The sequence below is a fragment of the Rhinopithecus bieti genome, unplaced genomic scaffold, assembly GCF_001698545.2.
Source record: "Rhinopithecus bieti isolate Rb0 unplaced genomic scaffold, ASM169854v2 scaffold_5889, whole genome shotgun sequence".
NCBI classification, from domain to species: Eukaryota; Metazoa; Chordata; class Mammalia; order Primates; family Cercopithecidae; genus Rhinopithecus; species Rhinopithecus bieti.
The window spans coordinates 3,268,734-3,292,884 of record NW_016805277.1 but is presented as its reverse complement, the minus strand read 5'-3'; the positions used below and the strand labels follow the sequence as shown (position 1 = coordinate 3,292,884).

At 47.7% G+C, this 24,151-nt stretch overlaps 1 protein-coding gene across 5 annotated transcripts in view; it reads left to right on the top strand.

Moving 5' to 3' along the window:
* Window positions 1–24,151, top strand: part of LOC108529590 (uncharacterized) — a 67,882-nt gene that overhangs the window by 38,551 nt on the left and 5,180 nt on the right. For 3 of the 5 annotated variants that reach the window (XR_001885582.1, XR_001885581.1, XR_001885583.1), the window contains one exon: window positions 1,830–1,869. The gene's annotated coding sequence lies outside the window, so the exon portion shown is untranslated. Of the gene's footprint in view, window positions 1–1,829; window positions 1,870–24,151 lie in introns of those variants that run through there. The other 2 variants (XR_001885580.1, XM_017872028.1) reach the window with 1 other exon arrangement.

The following is a 24,151-nucleotide window of genomic DNA, read 5'->3' as shown; positions in this document are numbered from 1 at the left end:
TTTTTTTTCTTTTTTCTTTCTTTCTTTCTTTTTTTTTTTTTTTTGAGACAGAGTCTTGCTCTGTCACCCAGGCTGGAGTGTAGTGGCATAATCTCTGCTCACTGCAACTGCCGCCTCCCAGGTTTAAGTGGTTCTCCTGCCTCAGCCTCCTGAGTAGCTGGGTTACAGACACCCACTACCACACCCAGCTAATTTTTGTATTTTTAGTGGGGACGGAGTTTCACCACGTTGGTCATGCTGGTCTCAAACTCCTGACCTCAGGTGATCCACCCGCCTTGGCCTCCCGAAGTGCTGGGATTACAGGTGTGGGCCACTGCACCCAGCTGACAGCTTCCCTATTGACATCCACCCTCTTGGTGATCTCATCCTGTGTCACAGCTTTAAAGAACTATGTGCTGAGCACTCACAAGTACTCATTTCCAGCCTGAACCTCTCCCCAGACTCACAGTTCCACCTACCTACAGTCTTCTCCACTTAAGTGCCTAAAAGGCATCTCACACTTATGTCCAAAACCACATTCCTTATCTTCCCACAAAACATGCTCCATCTATAGGCTTCCATTCAGAAAATGGCAATTCCATCCTCCCAGTTGCTCAGGCCAAAACTGGGAATCTTCCTGCTGCTCCCAGCCAACTCTGTCCCGTAGTTCACAGCTTCAACTCCTTTCTTTTTAACCTGCCCCAGTCAGGTTCTAATCCCATTCTTTTTAATCTCTCACTTCCAATCCATCAGCAAATCCTCCATGCTACTGCTCTGGTCCAAGCCACCATTGTCTCTTGCTGAGATTTCTGCCACAGCCTCCTAACTGGTTATACTCTCTCTCAGTTTATTCTCAACACAGCGTCCAGAGTGATCCTGTTAAAATGTGAGTCACATCATGTCACTTCTCTGTCAAAAACCCTCTAGTGGCTCCTGTCTCGGAATCAGAGCCCAAGTTCACACAAGGACCTCCCTTGAATGCCGTGAATACTGTGGAGCCTCTCGCTACCTCTCTGATCCCTCTCCTACTTCTCCCTTATTCGTTCTACTCTGGCTGCACCACCCTCCTGACTGATCTGTTAACACGTCAGACAGGCCCTCACTGCCAGGCTGTCGCACTTGCCATTCCCTCCACCTGGCAAGCTTCTTCCCCATTAATTCTCAGGGCTTATGTCCTCACTCTTTTCAGGTAACTTTGTTCATAATTTCCATTCTCAGATGTCTAGACTTCTCTGGACACACATTTTAGAATTTTGATACCCCTTCTCACCTTCTGCCCCAATATTCCCTACCCCTCTCTCCTGCCTTATTTTTTCTCCCTAGGACTTACCACTTCTGATTCCTATATTTTTAATTTATGTATTTAGTTAGTTTTTGGTCTCTTCACTACAACCACCCCCCACCCCCCCATCCGGTAGACTGCAGGCTCCATGAGGGCAGGGTGTTAACATTTTTTATCCAATGCTGTATTCCCAGAGCCCTAGGACAGTGCCTGGCATATAGTAGGTGCTCTGTAAATAGCTGATGAATATCCATGAAAATGAATGAAGGGACAACTTATTTTTATACAAGGCCTTGAGACAAAAGGGAAAGGGCACTGAGGTTTCTGCCAGTATAGAAGCATTAACAGACCACATGAGAAAGAAACCCTCTGAGTGGAGAATGCACCTGGGTGGAAGCTTGTGCCTGTGTCTGCCCTGGGCCAGCATGCTGCCAACTCACACCTCAGTGGCTTTCAAAGAACTCGCCACAGATGGGCTCTCATCTTTCAACTTCCATCCAGGCTTACTTTGTTCAAAGGCCCACCTTCAGTGCCCTGCTTCAATCATGTACTTTCCTTGTTTTTGCAGGTACCAGAGTTTGTAGCGCATTGGAGGAAAACACATCAAGGTAAGAAAACAATAAGACCACGTCTTGTTTGGGACTTCCCAACCCAGCCTTGGAAACTGTCCAAGGAAGACCAGGGTGCTAAGTGTTGGCAGCTGGATAAAGGGAAGGCCCAAGAGACTTTGTGTTGACTTCCTGGATAGAGTGAGAGTCCTGGGGACAGGGAGGCAGCTCAGTATAGTCAGTGATGGCTGTGAGGTCTTTAGACTCAGGAAGACAGTGTTTCACTTGGGAAAATGTGGCAGCCTCCCCCAAGCCAGTTGGTTGTGGGCCCATAGCATGGCTCTCCTGCCCTGCCTTCCCTACCTCCCTCTGGGTCTCCCCTTCCTCACTTGCCCAGAAGTGCTGCCTGGCCCACTGAAGGCATAGCAGGCTTCTGCAGAGGGTCTAGGGCTTTCTTTTTTTCTGAGATGGAGTCTTGCTCTGTCGCCAGACTAAAGCACAGTGGTGCAATCTCGGCTCACTGCAACCTCCGCCTCCCGGGTTCAAGTGATTCTACTGCCTCAGCCTCCCAAATAGCTGGGACTACAGGCACACGCCACCATGCCCAGCCAATTTTTGTATTTTTAGTAGAGACGGGGTTTCACCATGTTGGCCAGGATGGTCTCGATCTCTTGACCTCATGATCTGCCCACCTCAGCCTCCCAAAGTGCTGGGATTACAGGCATGAGCCACCACGCCTGGTCTTTTTTTTTTTTTTTTTTTTAAAGCAAGACTGGTTTAGTTCAAAAGGTGTATACTAAGATCTTCCTAGTATAGGGCTTCTCTGATTCTGTGTTTAATCTCAGTCCAAATTTTGTTAAGATCCTCAGCAAATAAATGGATTTGGGAAATGTGTGATTGGGAGAGAGGCAGCTTTTAAAAATGTGTCTGGCTTTTGACCACGCAATTTCACTTTCCAGAATTTATTCTAGGAAAATACTCATACTTGTGCAAAGTTTATGTACAAAGATAGTTATAACTGCATTGTTTATCATTTACAAAAAGGAAACATCTGAAAGCCCAACAGAAAGGAATTGGTTATTCCACGTTGGCACATTCATACAAGGGAATGTCATTAGGCAGAATGATGAAAATATATATTGATGAGAAAGATATTTGAATGTACCATTTTTTAAAAAAAGAAATGGAAAATCTTACAAACCATTCAAGGAAAGTGACTTTGGACTCAGCCTGAAGGGTTGAAATTGAGCTTAGTCTCTTAATCAACTTGGGAACTCAGGTGAGTAATGTGATCTCCCTGAACTTGTTTCCTGCCTGTAAATGGGGCACAATAACACCTAGCTTGTGAAGTTGGAAGGATTAAGAGAGATTAACACATCTAGAGGCCTCAGCACAGCCCAGTAGGTGATGATTGCTCAGTAGCTGGGTGCTTAGATGAGACATGGACTGTGATAGTATTTTTACCTATTTATAAGCCTGGAAACATTCTGGAAATTCATACACCAGCAGTGGAGTTTTCTGACTAATCAAATCATGGATGATTTTTAATATTTTCTTATTTTTCTACAAAGAATATCTCCTGCTTATCTAAGGATGGTACAGTTTTAAAAGTGACAATTTAAAAGGTTAAAAAAAAGTAACAATTTAAAAGGTTTTAAAAAACAAAGTGCATTTCAGCAGGTAAGTTTATTAAGTAATCCCTGCACAGAGCTCTGGAGAACTGAGGGAGAGGTGAGAAAGAAAGGGAATAGGAAGAACAGTGGGTAGAGGAAAAGAAAGAAGGGGAGGTCAGACCCCAGGGCTAGTGGCCGAGGAGATGTACCTCAGCGGTAACGCTGGAGCCCCAGCAAGCGTGTGTGTGTCCTCCCATCCCCTATGATTGGCACCTCCCAGGGGAGCTCCAGGTAGGAAATAGTAACCCAAGGCTCATCTGTCCCAGCTTCTGCTGACAATAAATGTGTACAGTCTCTTTTAGCTGCTGAGACAGTCTGACTATGGCACATCCAGGGAGAGGCCCTGTGGCTCTAGTCCTGGGCCTGGCTCATCCACCTTTGGTAAACCCAGCATTTTTTTCCACGTCCTCAGTAGGAGAGGCAGGACATCCTAGTGAATTCCCAGAAGTCATTCTAAAAGGATTAGCACCTCTCTTCTTTAATAGCCCAGTAGGATCTATACCCAAGAGACAGGTCTCCCAAGCAAATACAGGCTGCCAGGAAAGGGAAATAGTGACCACCTAAGGGCTGCCATTCCTGGCTCTCATCCCCACCCACACCCCACCAACTGCCTTAGTGGCCTGTGACATCAGGAGGAACCCTTCCATGCTGATGGTGCTTATGCCCACCTATGCCAGTTCATTGAGTATTCTTAGAGAGACATGACTCTTCTATATAAGTGAATTTTCCAAATTATTAAATTTGATCCCATCACATTGCAGTTTTAAAATTGTACCCATTTTAAATTAATTTCTATTTCATCAAATTTATCAAAATAATGCACAAATTCAAAATGGCTGGAAGAGTTGATTTTGAATGTTGTCACCACAAAGAAATGACAAGTGTTTAAGGTGATAGATATGCTAATTACCCTGATTTGATCATGACACGCTATATGTATGTCTAGAAACATCACACTGCACTGCAATTATTATGTGTCCATTAAAAATAAGATAAAAAATAATGCATATGTATGGTTTAAATATCAATTGTATTGAGAAGCCCATAATAAAAATCCCTTCCCCACCTTTCGCAGTTTCCCTCTCTATAGGCTACCTCTTTCAACCATTTACTGATTTCCATTTATGTTTATACTATTTTTTGATCTACCAATTTTAGGCATTTGTTGACTTCTTGTGGTAGATGAGGATTGAACTTTCCTACAGAACCATCCCCACTTTTCCTCCCTCCATCCTTCCAATAAGAACATAACACAATCTGTGGTTAACTCAATAGTGAGTGTGGACATATTTGTCACTGCTGTGTTATGTAGCATCTTTGAGTTCTGGAAGATTTTCTTATATTATTTCTTTAATAACTTTCTTCCTTCTATTTTATCTGTTGGATCATCTGGATTAATGTTTTAGTTTCCTTATATTTTCTCTCCTGCTTTTCATCTCTTTGCCTTTTTGGTCTATTTTCTTGGGAAACCTTCATTGACTTCATACTCCAACCCTTCTGTTGATTTTTTTTTTTTTAATTTTGGCTTTCTTTTTCTAATATCCTAGTACTCATTCTTGTTCTGCCTGTTCTTTTTCAAAAATATCACATTCTTTTTTATGCATATACTGTCTCTATCTTATTCTTCTTAAGGCACTATTTATTTTTCATTTGTCCATTTGTCTTAATAGTCTTCTAGTCTCTATTTTGTTTGTGTTTCCAACTGGAGGTGGCAGCAGTGGCGGGGCTGGTGGTGGTTGTTGTTGTTCTTCTTCTTCCTTCTTCTTGTTCTTCCTTCTTCTTCCTCCTCCTCCTCCTCCTTCTTCCTTCTCCTCCTTCTTCCTCCTTCTTCCTCCCTCCTCCTCCTCCTCCTCCTCCTTCTTCTTCTCCTCCTCCTCCTTCTTCTTCCTCCTTCTTCTTTCTTCTTCTTCTCCCTCTCTCTGTCTCTCCATCTCTCCTTGTTGGAGGCTTTCCTTAAATGCCAAATATCTCAGCTATCTGCTGGTATTTATTAATGGAGCAATAAGAGGCTGAACTAAACTCTGCTTAGGCAGAATTTATCAACTGGGGTTTCACTACAGGAAACAAGCCAGTCTTTTAGTTAACAAGCCTCCAATGAGCACCTTTTTCTTTTTTTGAGATGGAGTCTCGCTCTGTCACCTGGGCTGGAGTGCAGTGGTGCGATGTTTGGCTCACTGCAAGCTCTGCCTCCCAGGTTCACACCATTCTCCTGCCTTAGCCTTCCGAGTAGCTGGGACTACAGGTGCCCGCCACCACACCCGGCTAAGTTTTTGTATTTTAGTAGAGACGGGGTTTCACCATGTTAGCCAGGATGGTCTCAATCTCCTGACCTCATGATCCGCCCACCTTGGCCTCCCAAAGTGCTGGGATTACAGACATGAGCCACTGCACCTGGCCATGAGCACCTTTTCTCTAGAGCTAGGTTTCTCGGCCTTGGTACTAGTGACGTGTTGGACCAAAGAATTCCTTGTTGTCAGAGGCTGTCTCGTGCACTATAGAATGTTTAGCAGCACCAGTGACTTCTATCTACTAAATGCCAGTAGTAACCCCCCTCCCAGAGATGTGATAACCAAAATGTCTGTAAGCATTGCCAAATGTCCCCTGGGGGACAAAGTCACCCTGTTGAGAACCACCACCCTGAAGCCATTCTGCTTTCAAGAGAAGCATTCTAACTCCTAGTTCTAGTTATTGATCACTACATAACAAACCACCCCAAAACTTAGTAGCATAAAACAACAACCATTTTTAGGGCCACTGTCAAGGATTCAGAAGGGCACGGCTCTTCTCTGTTCTACAATGGCTGGGATGACTGGAATAACTGGAGGTGACTGGAATGACTGGGAGTTGGAACAGCTGGGGCTGAAGGGTCCACTTGTAAGATGGTTGTTCACTTGGCAAAGAGAGCTGGAAGGCTGGGCTCAGCTGTTGAGAGACTACACATGGTGTCTCCAGCACCATGGCCTGGTCACTGGGCCTCTTATGAGGCAGCTCAAGTCTCTGGTGTGAGTGTTCTGGCCAGCAAAACAGAAGCTGCATGGCTGTGGATGTCCCAACCTTGGAAGTCACATAGCTCATTTCAACTGTAGTCAGAAATCCACACAGGTTCAGGGAAGGAGACACAGACTCATCTCTCCATTGGAGAAAAGTCAAAGAATTTGCAACCATCTTTTAAATTCACCATACCCTCATCAGAGTGATATATACCTGGGGTGGGGCGGGGCAAGGTAAGTGGGTGGGACATTGAGTCCCACACTTCGTTCTTCAGACTTTTCCCTCACCTCCATTTTCATCTCTGTATTCATCTGCCTTCCCTCCTGCCTGTCTCTCTCCTGTTTAGTGTCTTTGTCTCCAGCTGTGTGGGGCAGGGTGCGGAGGTGAGACCTGGGGAGGATTTCAACCAGTTTCCTGCATTCATTACCCTCACTAGCTGCTGTACCTCAGCCCCACCATCCACAACACCTGGTCTCCCCAAGTCTGAGCTCCTCCTGCAGGGTTCCAGGGGTAAAGTGGCTTGCCTCCTGTCAGTGTGCCCCATCTGCAAGCCCTTCAGAGCCTAGCTTCCTCTATGTCAGTCATTATTCCTCTACCTGCCTCCCAGCTTCCTGGAGTTTGGGGAACTCTTTCAGCCACTCATATCTCCTTTACCATTCCCTTTGCCTTTGAGAGTTAATACCATTTGGTTTTTTGTTTGTGTGTCTGTTTGTTTGTTTGAGATAGAGTCTCGCTTTGTTGCCCAAGCTGGAGTGCAGTGGCACGATCTTGGCTCATTGCAACCTCTGCCTCCCGGGTTCAAGTGATTCTCATACCTCAGCCTCCCGAGTACCTGGGACTACAGGCATGTGCCACCATGCCCGACTACTTTTCATATTTTTAGTAGAGATGGGGTTTCACCATGTTGGCCAAGCTGGTCTCGAACTTCTGATCTCAAGTAATCCATCCTCCTCGTCCTCCTAAAGTGCTGGGATTACAGGTGTAAACCACCACGCCTGGCCCCATTTGATTTTTTTAAGAGATAGGGTATCACTTTGTTGCCCAGACTGGAGTACAGTGGTGTGACCATAGCTCACTGCAGCCTCAAACTCATGGGCTCCAGTGATCCTCCCACCTCAGCCTCCTGAGTAGCTGAGACTCCAGGTATACACCACCACACCCAGCCAATTTTTTTTTTTTTTTTTTTTTTTAAAGACAAAGTCTTGCTATGTTGCCCAGGCTGGTCTAGAACTCCTGGACTCAAATGATCCTCCTGCCTTGGCCTACCAAAGTGCTGGAAGTATAGGCGTGAGCCGCTGCACCTGGCCGCATTTGATTTCTAGACTAGCATTTTAGTGGTGCTTCAGGATAGAAAGGAAACTGGGAGTGTAAATAACTGACGTGTTGAACGGGAAACCCTGTTGTACCTCTCTTGTATGGATCTGTCTCTACATTGTGTTATAGTCTTCCCTGACCTGTAACAGCTCTGTGAAGCAGTACAGTGACATTTAACCTTTTGTTGATCATTCAGAGTCCTCTTTATGAAAATACTTGTTTACCTTGGAATTATTAAGCTATTAAGCTATTACCTTGGAATTACTAAGTAGAGCTATTTGTTCCTCCATAATGAGGACCCCAATCATTTTGCTTGGATTCTTCAAACCTTTCTTCATGGCCGCCTCTGTCCCTGGCTGCCTCTCATCCTATATATTTGTGGTAAGAGTGCCACATTACAGCATGTTAGCTTCTGATGTATCTTTTCAAATGCCCTGATGACTCTGCTGGGCATTCTTTGTTTGCCATCCCCCGACACATCCCTGCTCCTGTTGATTTTCTGCCCTTTCCCACACCTCCCAGGGTTTGACCTTTGCAGATTCCATCAGCCAGGCTCCAGGTCCCCATGCTTCCAGTTGGGTTTGGCCAATTGAAGACCCCTCCCCTGACCAGAGGTTGAAGGCTGGGAGGGGAAATGGGAGGTGCTTTATCTCCCCAGCTCCCTCCGTTGCCAGGTCTCAGGGCAATAGTGCCTGTGTTTTTTACCCTAAAACCACAGCTTCTGCTGGCAACCCCCTCCTACAGGTCTCTCTGGGTTCCGGGAGCCCTCCCGCCTCCTTCCTGGGGATTGGTGGTCACAGCTCCTACTGTTGCTGGCTGCAGGGTGCTTCACCTTTCCTTGAGGGTTTTTCATCTTGCTCATCCTTGGAAACAGTCCCTTCCTCAGTCTCTCCTGTTACCAGTGGAGTGTGCATCTGCTTCCTGCTGGGACTGTGATCAATACAGGAACCTTTTCTGATTTGCATCTAAAACAAGAATACTCAAGCAGAGAGGGTATGAACTTTAAAAAAAAAATAAAACAAGAATGAATAGTCCCTGAGTGAGCCCTGAGAGACTCTCTTCATTGAGAGTCTGGGTATGGGCTTTGTGACTTATCTAGGCTACTCAAGGGCTTTTGTTTGTTTGTTTATTCATGTCGATGTTTTTAACCATAATGCAGATAATAGAGGGCAATAAATTAGTGACTTACATACTTACTGGAGTGATTTGAGAAGGAAAATAAGCATGTAAATAAAAGGAAGCCAGGAGAGAGAATTTATGATGACTCAGAAGTTATAGGACAGGGCCAGGTGCAGTGGCTGATGCCTGTAATCCCAGCGTTTTGGGAGGCTGAAGCAGTGGATCACTTGAGGTCAGGGGTTCGAGACCACCCTGGCCAACATGGCAAAAACCCGTCTCTACTAAAAATACAAAACTTAGCCAGGCATGGTGGCGGGTGCCTGTAATCTCAGCTACTCAGGAGGCTGAGGCAGGAGAATCACTTGAACCTGGGAGGCATCGAGTCACTGCACTCCAGCCTGGGCGCCAAGAGCAAAACTCAGTCTAAACAAAAAAAAAAAAAAAAGGTTACATGACAGGCTTAAAATATCAGCAGTGGTTTTGGGAAATGACTAAATAGCTTCCTGGATAGCAGATCTTTGCTAGAAGGGTCAGATCTGGGTCTGGAAGGTGAAGTTGGATGTTTATATTCTACCAGGCCTGATATTAGGAGTCCCTCAGGTGGGACCCACCTGACTTACGTGTTTCCAGGTCAGTTTTGCTTCATGATGCAAAAGTGCCATGTGCTTGTCTGTCCATGGGGATGAGGACACACCAGAGCCCAGAGGCCTAGGCCTTGCCCACAGTCACACTTCACACCCCCAGATGCCCCCGAGGAAAATCAGGAGCCCAGTTCCCTGCATCACTCTCTTGCAAGGATATTTCCTGGATTTGCCTGCCTCCCTTACTCTCCTGGTCCCAGTCAGCCCTGGTTTTTGTTTAATTTGTGTATTTCGAAGCACATATGTCTCTAGGGGGAAAAAATGAAATCTAGAACTCCTCCTGGCCACCCGTTTCCTGAAGCATGAAAAGAAAACATTTCATAAATGCTTTGTAAAGAAGACAACAGGAAGGGGTAGTGTCACTGGCTGGCAAGAGCTGCTGTTGCGGTATTTCACAGACAAGGGAGGTGACGTGGCACATGGGGGCTGAGGTCCCAGCCAGGGGCCGAACAGGTAGACTCCTCAGGACCTAGGCCTCCCTCTGGCCTGTGGACCTTCAGCCCTACTGGACAGGAGGAAAAGGCCTAGGGGACATTGCCCCCATTTCCCAGGGAGGAGGCTGAAGCCAGTGAAGTGGAGAGTTGCAGCTTCAGTGGGGAGACACCGTTATGCCCCGCCTGTCTTATTCATGCTTCTTTTCCTGTAGGGATTTTTTTTTTACATGGCTACCCTTGAGTGATAGAGCCTTCATCAGCTTAGCTTGTCCTCTTGCAGCCTACGCCACTCTGTGCCCTTTAGCCAAGCAAGCCCAGCTGAGGCCCCGCAGCGTCCCTGCCCAGCAGAGCTACAGGAGGCTCCAGGCCCCTTCCTGTTCACTCTTGCTCCATAGACGCCACGCTGCAAAGCAGATGTGCAGGGACACCACCTGAAGACCTAGCCTGCAGCTCAGCCCCACACGCCGTGGATGGTGGAGATCCCAGAGGGCCAAGGGAAGCTTGTTGAGACCTCTCTGCACTGCCCCTCCCACAGCAGGAGGTTCATGGCCCATGCATTTCTGGGAGGGTTGACAGGGCCCAGGTGGGTGGAATACCTGTCTGTGAGCCCCATGTGCTGTCTTGTCCCAGCTGCCTGTAGTTTGACCCGAGTATGCTAGAGGTCAGCCATTGCTAGGGAGGCTGCCACTAACCACACAAAAAGGAAGGAAAATTCTCAGCCACAGCACTTAGAGCTGAGCCTGACGTGGTCCTCAGCAAGATGTTGCAAGTTCCTAATCTGAACACAGAGGCCAGGGAGTAAGCATCATCTGGAGCCCAGAACTGACTGTCATTACCCACAAACATAAACACCCTGAGTCAGGCCTTTTCCCCACCCTGCTGAGGTTGTCCGAGCCCCAGCACTGGCTCTGCCCTGGGTGGCAGCCCCTGGGAAGCCCAGCTGCCACTTCTCTACAAATGGCCCTGTAGAAGCTGCGCTCAGTGATCCACTTCCTGGGGTGGGGCTGGGCCCACCTTGTTGCCATTACACCCTGTTACAAACTGACGCAACCAGCTTTCAACAGACACTGCCAAGGAAGATACACATTACAACAGCATGCTGCAATACCTCTGCCCATGCAAGACAACAGCCCACATCCAAAAAATGGACATCTTCCCACCCCACTGTCTCACTCCACTGAGCTGGAAGTGGCCTTTGTCAGGACCCTTTGAGGTCTTGAGTGGATCTACTTTTCCCAAGATATTAAACCAGTGACTTTCAATCCTGGCTGCACATTACTGTCATCTGGATATTAAAAAATATTGATGCCTGGATCTTGCTCCCACCCAAAAGAATCTGACTGGATTGATGTGGGTTTCAAAAATTTTTTAAGTGTTTGTTAAAGGATGACATATATGCCAAAAAAAAAAAAAAGCACAAACCATAAGTGTAAAGCTCAGTGAATTTTCACAAATGAATTTACCCCGCATAACCAGCATCCAAATCATGAAACACAACGTCGCCAGCAACCCCTGGCACCCCTTCTGCTTACTACTTGACTCCAAAGGCTGACGTCCATTCTGTCTTCTAATGGTATGGAATCGTTTCTCCTGTTTTCAAACTTTATATGATGTAAATGGAATCATGCAGTATAGATCCTCGTTATGTTCGTGAGATGATTCATCCAAGTTGTTACTTAGAGCTGCAGTTTATTCACTCTTCTTGCTATAGGGTATTCCACTCTATGGATACTCCTCAATTTCTCTATCCACTCTACTGTGATGGATTTTTGGATATTCGAGTTGTTATTTACAGTTCGGAACTATTATGACTATTGCAATGACATGCTAGTGTGTATTTTTGGAGCACATTTATATCCATTGCTGGGCAAGTATGGATATGAGTATGTTCAGCTTTAGTACCTGTGCCAAATAATGTTCCCAGGTGGCTGTACCCATTTACATTCCCTCCAGCAATGTATGAGAGTTCTGGTTGCTTCACATTTTTGCCAGCCATTGATATTTTCTATCTTTTTCATGTTAGCCATTCTGGCAGGTATGTAGTGATATCACAATGTGGTTTGAATTTGCATTTCTCTGATGACAAATACAGCTGAGCAACTTTTCATGTTTGTTAGCCATTTAGATCTTTCTTTGCAAAGTGCTTGTTGGAATATTTGGACATGAGTATTTTTTAAAAGCTCCCTAGGTAACTCTACTGTGTAGCCAGGGTGGAAAACCACTGAACTAAAACCACAAATTAGTATCTGTGGCTCCCTTTCTTCATGCTTTGCCCTTGAACTTAGAGCATTTTGGATCTGAGAGGACCTCATGGAACTGGGAAAAGATTATCTTCACTCCTTACTAAGATGAGACTATCAGGAAGAAGCAAGAGATTGGAGCTGGCAGTTAAGAATCTTTAGGAATGTGACCTCTGCTTCAGAAGTGTCCGGGGAGGGCCTGTGGTGTCCACAGCTGCCACAGACATTTCCTAGCCACAAAAATGGCCTCTTGGTGGTCTCCCCAGAGCTCCAGGCAGTCATGGGGAGGAAGCGGAGGACCCCATGCCAGGTACTTCCCAGTTTCTAGGCCAACATGAATGGGACACAGTTCATATGGGGTTGTGGTTAGACTGAGGACAGTGGAGCATGTGTTCTGGGGACCTGGGTGTGGCCAAGGGAGGCCTGCTGTCTGTGGCCTTTGTCCCAGATAGGAAATCAGCCAGTGGGGCTCTCCTACATGGGTCCAGGCCTGGCTAGCTCTTGAATTCTGTGGGTTTGCATGTGGGTCTTTACACATGCGTCCTAGAGCAGGGTCCCAGGGGGCCACCCCACCCCTCCTTGACCCCTCATTCCTCTGAGCTGGGAAACACATGGCATGAGAGAACATACTGTGGCTTCTAACGACATCGTGTCTTGATTGCATCCCCATTGCATCGTCTGGGCTCATCTCATCCCCACCTCTGGACTGTAACATCATCCCAGGAACTGCCAGACACTCCTCTGTGCTCCCCCACAGAGAGTAGAATGCCATTTGGTAATTCAGTACAGCCTCTTCCAACTTGAGAAGGAAGATGCAATAAAAAAAAAACAGACCACACATGGAGTCAGCATGTCCTTCTCTCAGTCTTGAGCTGTGCAGGTGTCAGGCTGAGCTGCCCCGTGTGGGCTCCATGTTGGCACACATCAGTTGCAAGGGGCTCTGTGCAGTGAGTCTGGAGTTGGACCACTGGCCGGGGGCTGGGATGCTAGTACCTGGACTGAGTGTGCACAGAGGCCCCTCAGGCAGAGCCACAGTGGGCACTGAACCTCCTGGTGGAGTTCACCGCAGTAACCAGAGCTCAGTGGGAGGGGCTGGCCTATCAACACCTGTCCTGTGTGCTTTTTGAAAAAAGCAGGGTCTACCTTCTGTCAACTGAAGTCCTGCCAGCTGCATGGCATGAGATGAAGGACAAGGTGGCACATGAGCAAAATTGACATTTTGGAGGCTGTTAGGCTCAGAGCCAACCCTGGGCTCCGTGTAGTGCCATGACTCATGGATTCAGGCCTATCTTGGAAATTGCTCAGGGCATAGAGCACTCATTTCTGATAGTCCAAGTACAGATATTAGGATTCCCCTAATTGGCCCAAATGGTGGCCTGCACCAACCAGCGACCAGAGTGCTGTCTGAATCTGGAATAACAGGAAGAACATGCCTCCAGCAATGTAGGAGAGTTCCCCATGCAGTGTACTTCCCATTCTTACCAGCAGTTGGTATCGTCTGTCTTTTTCACATTGGCCATCTGAGTCTCATAAAGAGTCTCCTCTCCTTCCACTGAGCCCGCATCCCAGCCTTTCCCCTTTCTTCAGGGGCCTCTCCCCAGCAATTACGGCCTTCCATTCTCTCAACCAGGGAATCTTCAAACTCTTCTTCTCCACTGGCTCCTGCCGTGCTCCTGTCTCCATCACCTGTGTAATGCTTCCTGCCATCCTGCCTTTCCCATGGAGTACAGCCATGCTGTCTGCTTCTCACAGCCAAGATTCTGGAAAGAAATGTCTCCTTTTTCCTCATCATCAACCACTCATTTATTCAGCAAGTGTTTCTTTTACACTTGCCTGTGCTGGGCATGGCAGCAATGCAGCAGTGAACAAAACCACCAGCTCTGGTCTCATGCAGCTTATAATCAAGTAGGGACAACAGACATAAATGATTAATAGATGCTCCTGTAATGGTGGTTGTGAGGTGTGCTGCCACAGCCCGGCTACACATGCCTGTTCCCTTCTCTGCACATGTACATGTCTGCTCGTCCTTCCCACCTGAACTCACGTGCCACCTCACTTATGCCCCTTCCCAATGCCACACCCACACAACAGGGTGCCTCTCTGTGCCCATAGCAGCCCTTGGGTGTAACTGCTCTCCACAGAGGCTGAACCCCGAGGGCAGAGTCCAAGCCACACGCATCTCGGAGCCCCCTGCCTGGCACAGAGCCCAGCCCAGCAGAGGTGCTCAGAAGATGAATGAAAATCTCTGCTGAGATTGATCCAGTCTGTCTGTGAACATCTCCAGGGTCCAAGAATTCATGGCTTTCTTTTTCTTCAGATAGCCTTTTATTTCTTTTTGCCGTTATACACTATATTTGGGTTAGGACATAACAATGCGAATATACTTAATACTGAACTCTATCTACACTTGAAAATGGTTAAGATGGTGAAGTTTTAAGTTGTATGTATTTTGCCATAATTTTTTAAAATGCAGAGAATAGGTATAAAGAAGGGAAAAAAGGGGGCAAGATCCATTTTAGTGAGAAAGAACAAAGGGCTTGATTCAGATGGATTTTAAAACGTAATTTAGATTAGGGAAATGCAAATGAGAACCATAAGTAAGATACCACTTCATATCTTTTAGGATGGCTATTTTAAAACAACAACGACCTGAAAATAAGTGTTGGCAAGGAGCTGAAGAAATAGTACCTTTGTGCATTGCTGGTGGGAACATAAAATCATGAAGCCTCTGTTGAAAACAGTGTGGTGGTTCCTCAAAAACTTAGTTATCATATGATCCAGCAGTTCCACTTCTAGGAATATACCCAAAAGAATTGAAAGCAGGGACTCGAAGTGATATTTGTACACCAATGTTTGTAGCAGTATTATTCACAATAGCCAAAAGGTGGAAACAACCCAGATGTCCATGACAAGAGGAGTGGATAAACAAAATATGGTGGATACATAAAATGGAACACAATTCAGATTTAAAAAGGAATGAAATTCTGTTACATGTTATAACATAGATGAACATTAAAAACATTATGCTAAGTGAAATAAGCCAGACACAGAAGGACAAATACCAGATGATCCCACTTATATGAGGTACCTAGAATAGTGAAATTCATAGAGACAGAAAGTAGAAGGATGGTTGCCAGTGGCTGGAAGGAGGAGGAACAGGGAGATATTGCTTAGCGGATGCAGAGTTTATGTTGAGGGTGATGAAAAAGTTCTGGAGATAGGTGGTGGTGATGGCTGCACAACAATGAGAATGTACTTCATACTAAGGAACTCTGCACTTAAAAATGGTTAAAATGGACATAGACATTTTATGCCTATTTTGCTATAACAAGAAAGTAACTTGGGTGTATTTTAGAGATTTTAGAAAATATTGTAAGCACAAGAGGAAAAAATTAAAATCATTCGCAATCACCAGGTAGAGACAGCAACTGTTAAAAGTTCAGTGTGTATCTTTTCATTCTCCTTCTCTCTCAAAAAAGTGTGTGTGTGTGTGTGTGTGTGTGTGTGTGTGTCTTCAGAGGCCACACTGGACTTTCAGGAAAGGTTCCCCTCTCTGCTGCTTCCCCGCGTGGAGCCATCGAGAGCAAGTCTATCCCTGTTCCAGAGGTCAATCCTTTGAATGATTTCTCATGGCTGAGTTCACTCCCCTGCACCTCCAGGGTTGCACTTCTCTGAAAATACCCATTTCTTTTATGTGTCTAAAAACATGGCACCCATGACCCAATAATATGTTGGAAGGGTTGGAGAGAAAAGCGAGTGCCTCTCACACCTTCTCACACACTACACATCTTAGCAATGGCCGAGTGAGCATGTTGGCTCTCTGGACTCCTCAGTCTGTTGGTCTGGGCTGCGCCAGGCTAAGGCTCCCCGCCTCCCCTGCAACCTTGATCCCCTTGCTTCTTGAACCTGATGCTGGGCCTCACATTCTCCCTGTCGATACTAGCTCTTAAATCCTGCTTTTCCAGCTTGTCAGGAAATTGGGCCCTCATGCCCCAAAAAGCAGATCCACCCTCTCCACTGAGAGGGAAGGAGTGAGGGTCCCATAGCCTCTGACCCCTGCTGGGCCCAGGAGAGGAACAACTGCTTGCTTTGTTTCTCATGGGAGAAGTGTGTCTCCTCTTTGTCTTGGGCACCCCTCTTCCCTGTACAGCAGCAAGTCAGCAGGAAGGAGCTGAGCCACCCAAGTAGTGGCTCCCTCCACTACCGGGGCTGTGTGGTCCTGGGGGCTGTCCTGCCTCCACTGCCATAGGCCTGGCCCCAGAGCATGCTGCAGCAGTCACAACCTATGGAGGTGCCCCCAGACCCTCATATTTGGGCCCAACTACGGCCTCCTTCCCCAGCTTTGCCACCTGGCTTGGAAGCCAGGGCACCACCAGCTTTGCTGGCAGGGAGAGGTGAAGAAAGAGGCCATGGCCACTCAGGTGACTGAAGTTCATGTTCATGCACATCAGTCAGAGAGGGACAGTGCATTCATTTACCTCCAAATCCAGCCACAGACACATGGCCCTTTTCTCTTGGCTCTGAGGCCTCCACAGAAGGGTTTTTTAAGGTTGCAGCCAGGACCTTTACAGCCCAGTCCTGAGAAGATTATCTTTTTATTGCAACTTTGATTAATGATTGATCAAAACCTGATACTAGAAACACTGAAGAACAAACTTGCTGTAGACATTAGAAAAGGTCTACATCTGGCAGGCCTGGAGACCTGCCCACCCTCTCCCCCAATGGTCAAACCAGGGCAAAGGTACATTGGAAGACCCAACCCCCACACACTCTTACACATGCACTCATACACAGACACACTGAGGGGAAAGAAAGATTTAATTGTCCTTAAATCCTCTTGGATTAGGCTATAAATTGCAAATAAATGGAGCAACAGACAGAGCAAAGCACATAAGGGCCCTTAATAGAATTTCTCTATCTTGTTCTGTTTCTATGAATGCCTGTTACAGATTAGCAGCTTAAAGGGAAATCTGGAGTGTGGGAAAAAGAGACCCTTGTGTGAAGAACACAGCCTGGGCTTCCTACAGACCTCAGGTCCCAGAGAACATATAAGATGCCTCCAACACCAGATGGAAGAGGGCAGGAGATGCTGCACAGTGAAGCAGCTCTTCCTGAGCATTTGTGGCAGGAAGTGACTTGGAGAGGATGAGGCCGTGCCTCAGGTGTGCTCTGGCTGTTCTGATGGTCTCTGGGGCCACGACTGCCATAGTGAGGTCCATAGGCACATCAGAATCACCAAAGGGTCCAAACCTATGGCCTCAGAGCCTGGAGAGCCAGGAATCTGCATTGCAACAACTCCCCACTCAGGGGTTCTACCAGTCCAGTGCCCGCCCTCTAAGGGCGCCCAGGGAGCAGGGTGCTTGCTGGCTGGAACACTTTTTCCTGCCCCTCAGCTCCTCTGTGCTGCCCTGAGGCACAGGCAGTGGAAAGCTGGCAGAGCTGCTTCTAAATTGAAACTGGAAAATGAAACTGGAAATCACAGTTTCATTTTCCAGTTTCACTTGCACCCCCTAGCGTTGGGGTTTCTTTTCCACAAGGAGAGTCCCCAGGGAAAAGAAGCGGGGTGGGAGCGGGGAGCCTTCTGGGGAAGGCAGTGAGGGGTCCGGTCTGCAGCCGGGCATGGAGGGGCCCTAGCGCTGCACTTGCTTCCTCTAAGCCTGGCCGGCTTGCTGTCAGCCCTGGGGGTGGTTTCCTTTCTAGGAAAAGCTAATGTCATGCTTATGCTGAAAAACTCCTTTCAGAGGTACTTTAGGAGGGCCCTGACTCTCGGTTAATCTGGGCCATTTCATACCGGCTGTGCTTACCCAGGCACAAACACTGAAAGCAAGAGCTGGCAAAGGCATCGACTTGTAGCAGCTTGGAAGACACCAGCAAAGACGCTCTCATGGAAGCAGCAGATTTCCTGAAGTGACTGGAATGCGGGGAAGGAGGGCAGTCAGGGAGAGCCGAGAACCAGCCCCCCTGCCAACTCTACCCCATTCCTCTCCTCACCTGAAATGTCTCTTCCTTGGGAACAGCTGCCCAACCCCATAATCCCACACACTTCTTTGTAGGTTAAGACCCCTGAAGTTGCACCCTCTCATAGCAGCCATGTTTTTCAGAAATCCATGTGATTATTTGCCTGACATCTGCCTCCCTCAGGGACGCAAAGTCTATTACACGTGGACCTGGTCTATGTTGTTCACTGTCCGTCCACGGTGCCTGGGTAGTGCCTGGAATGCAGGAAGTACACACAAAAAATATGTGTTCATGAGTGAGGGCAGGCCTGAAGAGCCCAAGAGAAGGACAATGTTCCAGGGAGGGGTCTGCATCGGGCTCCTCAGTGTCTGGGCTGCATCCCAGCCCCCCCAAGCAACTCAGGGGAGGATTCTGTGGACAGATGCCCCAGCTCTTCCACCCATAGCTCCTACCCCCATAGCTCCTTCCTCCTATCCTGAGGAATGATTTGACTGTCCCCAGTGTGTGCAGGCAATGGGGAGGTGATAGGAGGCGGTGTCCCTTGTGGCACACTCTCCCTAGCTCTGGCTTTGCCCCCCTTACCTACATAGATGGGCTTCACGGCCTCTTCCAGATAGGCAGGGCACTGAGCTCCGTGGGCCACACTTAAAAAGAAAGGCTACTTTTAGCCTGGAAATCACGAGGAGACAAGCTGGCGGTGGGGGCATGACAGTGTTTTTGTTTGCTTGTTTGTTTGTTTTTTGAGACGGAGTTTCACACTTGTTGCCCAGGCTGGAGTGCAATGGTGCGATCTCGGCTCATCACAACCTCTGCCTCCCGGGTTCAAGCGATTCTCCTGCCTCACCCTCCCAAGTAGCTGGGATTGCAGGCATGCACTACCACACCCAGCTAATTTTTGTGTTTTTAGTAGAGACGGGGTCTCTCCATGTTGGTCAGGCTGGTCTCAAACTCCTGACCTCAGGTGATCCACCTGCCTCAGCCTCCCAAAGTGCTGGAATTACAGGTGTGAGCAACCGTGCCCGGCCAACAGTGTTTTTTAAAGGGGGAGAGCAGATGAAGGACCTTGGTGGACCATCCTCTGGGAGGAGATGTGGACTGAAGAATCAACCCTGACCTCAGGCCCCACACCACCCTTTCACCTCAGCCTCACTTTCTCATCGGTAAATGGAACTCGTTCTTGTGTATGTACCACGGAGGCAATGTAGCAGAAGAGAATAGGGCAGACTTTGGAACTTAGCCATCTGGGAGAAAATTCCAGTTCTGTGATGACCTTGAGCCAATGACTGAATTTCTCTTTGTCTCATTTTCTGTTCTGTACAATGGGAACAATTACAGTGAATTCTGTAAATTCATTCATGTCCCTGACACATGGTGTGAGCTCAGTCATTACCTTTGCCAGAGTTACGAGGATCTAATGAGATGTCAGATGTGAACACAGCTCCCAGACCCGAAGGTGCTGTATGAATGGGAGGGAGCAGTGAGTGTTATTTGGGAAATATTGAAGACACAACTTCCCTCCCACATTTGTCTGGGGTGGAGCAACAGTTTTACTTATTTAATGTTAAGCTGGAAGATGTACCAAAGGGAGGTGAAAAACTGAAACCACCAACCGTTTGAGCTCCAGGCTGCACCGAAGCGATGTGGCTGGTGCAGATGGTGAGAGCCCCAGTGCAGGCCCACTTCCTCCATGAGTGCCACGCACCTTCCTCACGCTAGCCGGCTTCCCAAGGCTGCAGGAAGTGGGGCCAGGAACAGGCCCTCCGGGACTGTGTTGGGGGAGGCCTGGGCAGGGGTTAGCAGCTGCTGGGTGTGAACGGAAGCCTTGGAGGTCCTTGCTAGGTCCTAGGGCCGCCTGCGTGGCAGCCCCTGCCCTCTCCCTGTCCAGGCCTGCCCAGGACTAGTTTGTAGCAGACTCTTCTTGTAGCCTAGGCTCTTGCCTCTTGCAGTAGTGAGTCCCTGTACAAAAGGCATCCAGCGGAGGGAGGCAGGCTGGAGAGGAGGAGAGCCGAATCTTTTCTCAAAGGAAATGCAGTTGTGGTTTTGAGATGTTCATATTTCACATCTGTGGTTGGCGTTTCCCAGGGTTCTCAGAGGTGAATGCAGGGTCAGCCCCATGTCGCCAAATAAGGCTCACAGTGACCTTAGCAACAAGCTTTGCTGCCCATTGGCTGCCACTGCTGCCGCCTGCCAGTGCGGCCTCCTGAAGGCCAGCACTGATGCTGAGCTGAAACGTCTGCATGTGCAGCTGCCTCTGTCGGAAATCACCACCCTTGGAAGCAGCCACAGATAGGTAGAGAGCTCTGGACAAAGGTGGACAAGGTCGGTGGGAGAACTGCCCGGGTGCTCACATTTCAGAGTCCACCTGGCCAGTGTTCCATTCTCACACAGCACCAAACCAGCACCTTCGGCTTGGTGGCCTGGTCCCAGCTTGCCAGGACAACTCCTGATTCCATCCTGTCAACCTTGGACTCTATAATGGTCTTCATTTCAGAGCTCTGCTCATTTTAGTTCCACTGGGTTCTCCCTTGTGCTTGGCACTTGACTAAGCTCCTTCTACACATTACGTCTTTTACCTCTCTCAACAACCCGGTTAGCCAATTAGCCCCATTTTACAGGTGCAGAAACTGACGCCAAAGGAAGTCAGTAATGGCTCAGGTGACTGAACCACTAATAAGTGGGGAAGTCAGAATTTAAACCCAATTTAAACAGGCCTAGGTCCCATGCTATTAACTGTTGCACTGTATTGCCAGATACTCAATGTCCGTGCAGCTCAGTGGCTTCATTCTGTGACATGGGGATGACAGTACCGTACCTCACAGGGTTGGGGTGAGCATTGTGTGGAGTGACTTATGTCCAGAAGCACACCTTTGCACCAGTGGCCTTGGCACCCTCAAGGTATGCTCCACAAACAACTTGCACGTTGTTTTCTCACAGCATGTGCTGCTGAAACATTGAGGTTTGTGGACCGGACTTCTCTGTAGTCCTTGTATTTGGTTTTCACTTCCTCTTTCTTGACCTCCTCCCACCCCCACCCAACTGCAAGGTAGGGAGGCTACTGAGGGCCCAGGCTGTGGGTTCCAGAGGGCACAGGGCTATCTGGGATGGAGGGGACAGGGTTCTCAAGACAGAAATGGGAAGGTCACACTGTAAGGGCAGATATACCCCATTTCTTCTACCCAGACAACTGGGTGTGATACCACTGTTTCCCTGAGAAACGCTTTCAGGATTAAAAAGTATATAAGTGAAGAAAAAAAAGCATATAAGTGATCTGGTAAAGATGAAAACACGGCTGATTGGAAGGTAGTGAATTATGTCAATTGACTTCACAATCAGTTACAGATCGAACTCCTTGTTCTACTCTTTTCCCCCTTGTCACTACTGTACTTGACTAGTCTTTTTTTTTTTTTTTTTTGAGACAGAGTCTTGCTCTGTCACCCAGGCTGGAGTGCAGTGGCGAGGTCTGGGCTCACTGCAACCTCCACCTCCCAGGTTCACGCCATTCTCCTGCCTCAGCCTCCTGAGTAACTGGTACTACAGGCACCCGCCACCACGCCTGGCTAATTTTTTGTATTTTTTTTTTTAGTAGAGATGGGGTTTTACCATGTTAGCCAGGATGGTCTCAATCTCCTGACCTCGTGATCCGCCTGCTTCGGCCTCCCAAAGTGCTGGGATTACAGGCGTGAGCCACCGTGCCCAACAACTAGTCTTTAAAAAAATGAATAATATAAAAATGTTTAAAAGATGAAACCATATATATACTCTATAACCCAAGAGTCCCACTCATCAGAATCTTCTCTAACCCCACACTCTTATCCATGTGCACCAGAATATCCACATAGCACCAGAAAATGTCCAAATGACGATCAACAGTGGAGAGTACAAATAAATTGTGCAGTGTTCCTGGGTGAAATGAACTTCAGCGACTTGCAATAACTGTAATATTGTCATATTGGATAATAATACTGTAATAACAAATGACTCATCAATGAATAAAACCTACAAAAGAATGCATATAGTATAATTCCTTTTAGCAAAAATCTAACAGCTGGCAAAACTGAACTGTATTGTTAAGGATACATGCAGAAGAGGTCAAACTACAAAAAGCACAGAAGTATTACAAATGTCTATTTACTCATGCACAAGGGAGGGTTGGGGTTGTGATTAGTAGATAACATGGAGGTGCTTTGGGGATGCTAGTATTGTTTTACCTCTTTAACTTTGGGAGATTACCCTGGATTATTGGGTAGAAACTGGGGTGGGTGGGCCCAATGTAATCGCAAGCATTCTTAAATGGAGAAGAGAGAGGCAGAAGGGTGAGAAGCAGAAGCAGAGAGATTGCAATATATGAAAGACCTGGCCAGCCAGTGCTAGCTTTGAAGGTGGAGGAAGGGGCCGCAGGCCAAGGAATGTAGGCAGCTTCTAAAACCTCGAAAGGGGAAGAAAGGAGATTCTGTACTAGAGCCCCCAGGAAGGAATGCAGCCCTGCTGACACCTTCAGTTTAGCCCAGTGAGACCTGTTTTAGACTTCTGACCTACGGAACTATAAGAAAAGAAATTTGTGTTGTTTTAAGCCCCTAAGTTTATGTTAATTTATTAGAGCAGCAACAGGAAGCTGATCCACTGGGAAACCATCTGGGATATGCAGCCACCCAAAATCCCTGCTCTTGGTTAGATTCAGCCTTACAAGGCTCCACAGCCCCTCTGCGAAAGACTCCATTCCCTCTTGGAGAAGCTCAGACTCTAGAGCCCTGGGCAGGGAACGGGCCTCCATGGCATGGGGGTGATCAAGAAGGATGGCCCCCAGGACAGTGCCTCTGCTGGACATCTCTACAGAAAACAGTATATCCCTCAGTGGCATGAGAAGATCCAATAGGGTCACCACACTCCACAACTGCAGGGGAAGCTGTTCACATTTTAGTCTACGCAGCCTCTGGTGGCCAAAGATTAAGCGAGAACACTTTTGCTGGGTGACCTGAAGTTCATGGTCAGTAAGTTGTAGTTATTATTATGCACGACTTAGGGGGAAGCAGGGTCACTGCAGAGGAGCAGTGGCTTTATAGAGATTTGCTTTATGATTATTTGTTAAACTGAACATATGTTCTGTGTATTTTTCTGCATAATTATTGTTTCACAATTTTTAAAAAGTGTACACGCACATGAATCTTCTCTAGCCCTGAACAGCACAGTGAACAGACAGGGCAGCAGATGAGCTCTGCCCCACGCCGGCCCTGTTTCAGAACAGCACTCCAGAGTGCCACACTGCTTGCTGAACCACAGCTGTTACTGCAGATTGAGGAGCCTCAGAGGGAACAGAAGATAAAGATCATTATGGAATTTAGGATTGCAGGACATTCTTTGACATTTCATAACAGCCAGGGAAGATCAACTGTGGTTAGGGGAACAGGGCAGGAAGAAACCATGGCCAAGACCTGTCTGGCAGGACTTGAAGGGGCAGAGGGACCCCTGCAAATGACCCTGCCTGGGACCCAGCCCCACTTGGCCCCTGTATAGCACTGATTCAGCTGGGGCTTTTATCTCAGGATCCCCTCTTCAGGGATGCCTGCATTTGTTGATTACCTGCCATATGCCTGGTCCCTGCAGAATATAAGGAAGAAAATAGCCTTCAGCAGAGGCTGAGACAGGAGCCTACAGGATGCACAGTAAGGGGTCCAAGGCTCAGGATGAGGCTTTCCTGACTTTCTCCCCTAGGGGACTGACGTTCTCTACTGGTACAGGCCTTGTTTTATTCATCCTTATGTCGCTCACCTGGAATGGGCCCAGGGTGACAGTTGTTATAATAAGTGTTTGTCAAGTGAGCAAGCGTGTGGCACGTGCACTGTAGAGAGTAAGGTCTCTATAGGATCCTGCTGGACAGGCAGCCCACTGGGCTCACCACTTCTCCAGAGGAGGGACTGGTCCCTTGCCAGACAGCCCTGACAGCTGGAGCAGGCTTCCTCAGGGGTGCCTGGAAC